At 42.1% G+C, this 4,308-nt stretch overlaps 1 long non-coding RNA gene across 1 annotated transcript; it reads right to left on the bottom strand.

Moving 5' to 3' along the window:
* Positions 1-1,499: 1,499 nt before the first annotated feature.
* LOC136351782 (uncharacterized) lies at positions 1,500-3,659 on the bottom strand. Its single transcript, XR_010734989.1, has 3 exons — positions 3,397-3,659; positions 3,001-3,080; positions 1,500-1,874 (listed from the first exon to the last, which is right to left on the bottom strand). It is a non-coding gene; the product is annotated as an uncharacterized lncRNA (long non-coding RNA).
* Positions 3,660-4,308: the final 649 nt, after the last annotated feature.

Below are 4,308 nucleotides of genomic sequence, written 5' to 3'. Positions count from 1 at the left end.
TACGTCTTAATCATATCTATCAAGATAGGCTACAACACTCTCGCTATTCTTATCATCCTATGCGAGAACCAGGTGAAGATTATTGTACCCTCTAGAACGTGGATTATCATGAACAACCAGTAAAAGCAACTATGTCTATCTGGATGGAAGCAGCGGATGACATGTATGAAGAAGCCCTGGAACATATGGACGTACAACGTAAACGTTTGGAAGAAGCTGAACGCAGAGAAAATGTTCTTAAACACAAATATCGTATACTTCATGAATTATATGAGGAAAGAGAAAAACAAAATTCTATCCTCAATATTTGTGTTGCAGGAGCAGCCTTTTGTCTTCATCAAATCCCAAATATGGGTAGTGATGACGATGATGATGATGGTATGGAAGGACATATCTCACCAGTACGTGAAGGTGAACCACATGGACCAAATCCTCATGATAATGGTGAGGAAGTTTTACAAGGTTTACCACCATCACCACCACCGTTGTATCCTATTCATTCTGATGATGAAGCAGAAGAAATGCATTCAGCTATGGATATCAGTGAACCTAGTCAAGAACCAGAAATACTCAGGCCAAATCGGGTGTTTCATACCAATGACTTAAATACTGCCCCAGTTTGGACTGAATCTCCAGAGGAAGAGGAAGATCCAGAAGAACGAGGGTTTGAGACACAAGAACATCTTTCTATACATGCTGATGATCAAGAAAATAATGAAGACCCTTACTCATGCTCTGCTCCCAATATTACTGCATCAACTTCTGCATCTTCTCATGAATTTTCACACTTCGCACCTGCATCGTTGTTTACTAATCCCACAGAAGGCAGTGGTGGATGGCTAGATAAATAGAAGTTATAGATTGTTAGAGGTCTTAAGTGTAGAATAGATAGTGATTCTACTCCTCTCTAACTTCTATGTGTGTTTACCCCTTTCTTTGTGGTTGTGGTTTTCTTTGGTTTGTTTCTTTGTAGCATACATCATGTACAACTTGTCAATAAATAAAAGCTATGTTTAATTATGGATGTTGACTCCCCTTTGAGAAGATATCAATTACCCCATTTTCTAGATGAGTACGGGCAATGGCAGTACGGGTGAAGGAGAAACAGGAGAAATCCCTTCACCAAATCCTACCACTTTAGCAGAAATAATGGCAAGACAAACTCAATTATTACAAGCCATAGCACAAAATCAAGGAAGTAAAGGTTACAGCGCACATGCATAATTTATGAGAATTAAACCACCGGTCTTTTCTAAATTTGAAGAACCTATGGATGCTGAAGACTGGCTAAGAGCTATTGAAAAGAAATTAACTTTGGTCAGAACAAGTGAACAAGAGAAGGTAACCTTTGCAACCCATCAACTAGAAGGACCAGCTAATGAATGGTGGGAAGCATATCAAGCTTCTATAGAAGATCCTACACATATTATTACATGGACGGAATTTACTACAGCTTTTAGAGATGCTTTTGTACCTACAGCTGTGATTAGAATGAAAAAGAATGAATTTCGAAGATTGAGGCAAGGTTTTATGACAGTACAAGAATATTTGAATAAATTCACGCAACTTGCTCGATATGCTGCCTCAGATATTCAAGATGAAAAGGAAAAGATTGAAAGATGTCACGCCCGGAAATTCACTAGTAATTTCCGAACTTATTTGTGCATAAAATCCTCGTCCAGGAATCAGCCGAGGTACACAAACTGACAATTTAATATACAAATCCATCATAATAATAACGTTACATACTTACAAAAGAAAAGAAAAACAGCAGCGGAATTAACGGTCTAGCGATGGCTTCAGCTCCACTCCCACAGGCAGCTCAACTGGGGTATAAGCCAAACGTCTTCTCCTTCTGGATCCTTTATCTTCAACTGAGGTTTGATGATTATTGCAAGAATGAGCATGTGACATACTCAACAAGCCACACAGCAAATATGCAAGTGCACAAGGATACCAAAGGATAGCATAATATAGGCTCATTTGCGAAAGCAGCATTTAGCAAAGAGTTAAGAGTAGTAAAACAGTAGATTAATTAATCAGAAATTTTAATCAACACTGAACAGCACACCCATGCTGTACAGGCCCAACCATCCTGAACAACCATACCCGGCTGAACAGATCTAACTCCAAACCAGGAGCTAAGCAAATTATTACCAGTTATTACATCCATAATTATTGTGAAAGGTGTGAGACTAATCACGAAAAACATTGCTCAACCCGCCCATAACCGCGGGCACGGCTATTCGAATAGTTTTACTCTGGCCAGAGGTGTACCACTGTACCCACAAGACACAACCCCACATCATGTCACCATGTGCCTTAATACCACCACGGTACCTCGGAAAGGAGTTGTGACAATACCCCTTGCACAACATAATCCATTACAGCGCACCTTTCCTGGATCATAATCACCCCCTCAAAAACCAGAGGCATGGACTCCCCAGCGACCCCCGTGGACTTCTCGCCACTTCTCAGTCTGGCGCACTATAATGAATCACGCTATACAAAAGATAAAGCCGTTGCCCACGCTGGCTTGTGGTTGGCACGATAAATGTTTCACAACAGTAGCTCGTGAACCGGTCCTTAATTGTCATGAGCACGACTCTCAAAACCATGTGCTCACAACCCACCATTATCAAGTTTTAGTTGGCAAGTAATTAATTAACCAATCACGATTGACCACCGTGAACTATCATTAAACCATCATTAAATAATAGTGAGTCATAAGTTATCCCAATAGTGTGCTAATGTTTCTAAGCATGGCTAAGCAATCATAACTAATATCTAGCTGAACCAATATATAAAGCCCAACTAGTCAAGTTATAATAACCCAAGGTATCAAGGAATAAAGTAATCAATGCAAATTGGCCATAACAAAGGAATAAGTTCACACCACCCGGTGACATTCGAAAATAAATGCACAGTTGAAATAAATAGAGAATTTAAATATAGGATCAACATGCTCAAAGGATTGTGTTTAGGATCTGTGTGACTTGCCTTGCAATAATCGGTCTTCAATTAATCTTCTGAACACTCCTGACGCACTCACGAACCTTCGCAACGACGGAAACGACAAGCTAACACGCAAAATAAAGAAAAAGACTAATAAAAACCAAATAAATAGTACATATAAAGTAAACAAACATGTAGATCATGATTTTAGATGAATTTAGCAACTTGAACCACTCAAAACCGAGTTACGATGATTTAGTTATGAATTTCCGAAGATTTAATCTATTAGAAAAAACTGGAAAAGGAGAAGATGATGACGTCATGATGACATCATCAATGGCCGGACCAAGATGGCGACCTTGCCGGAGATTGGATGGTCGGCTGCGACTTTGGAGGACATGTACACGTAGAGGACGACGAGACGAACCCAACGGTACTCACCCTCGAACCAAACGACGAACGACGACGGCCGGCGACGAGGTCTAGCGGCGGCACGGCTTCGGTCGACGGCGGCGACGGGGCTCCGATGACCGGAGACAGCGGGGAGAGAGCGGCCGGGCTTCTCCACCCTCCCGCGCACCTTACGGCGGTGACGGCGACCGGCGGCGACGACGGAGGCGACGGCACGACGCGGATGGAGCTCGGCCGGCGACGACGGCGGGGTGGAGCACGTGGCGGCGGCGCTACGAGGCACGGGAGACCACGGGAGAGGGGGCAAACGAAAGAGGAGGACTAGGGGGTCCTATTTATAGCCTTGGATTGAAGAGATCGGACTCCTCCCGCAAGAAATCGATCCGGGAAATCAAAAACTCGGTTTTGGAGATAAACTCGAAAACGAGTTTGATTCGGATAAGATACTCAACGATTTGCTCCGATTTTTGGGGGTAAAGATAGAGGAGGATAAGAGGAATATTTCCCCTCAACTAATTTTAGAAAAACACAAGGGGAAAGGTCAGATTTGGAGGAGGAAAAAACCGAGCCAAATCGGTCTCAGTTCGGCTGCTTGAGGTAGAAGATAAACAGTGTCGAGGGAGGCAAATTAGACTTTTTGTCTTGGGCTGGCTGAAAACAAAGCACAGAAAGAAAGAGAAGGGGGGGAGCTCGGCTGGGCTGACTTGGGCTGCACGGCCGTGCACACAAAAGAGGGAGATGGGCTGGAAAGGGCCCAAGACTAGGAAGAGGATTATTATTACTTTTCCAATTAAATTAATCAATGAAATGATCTTTGAATTGTTAAAAATACTTCCTATGCTCAAATAATTCCAAGAAAAATCTTGAAAATACTTGGACACTCAAAGTACTTAACAAAATTACAATTAGACCATTTAATGATTAATTTAATATGTGGGTAAT

This window comes from Oryza sativa, chromosome 9, assembly GCF_034140825.1.
Source record: "Oryza sativa Japonica Group chromosome 9, ASM3414082v1".
In the NCBI taxonomy this organism is placed as follows: domain Eukaryota; kingdom Viridiplantae; phylum Streptophyta; class Magnoliopsida; order Poales; family Poaceae; genus Oryza; species Oryza sativa.
The sequence above is the reverse complement of the archived record's forward strand: the minus strand, read 5'-3'. Positions and strand labels throughout refer to the sequence as shown.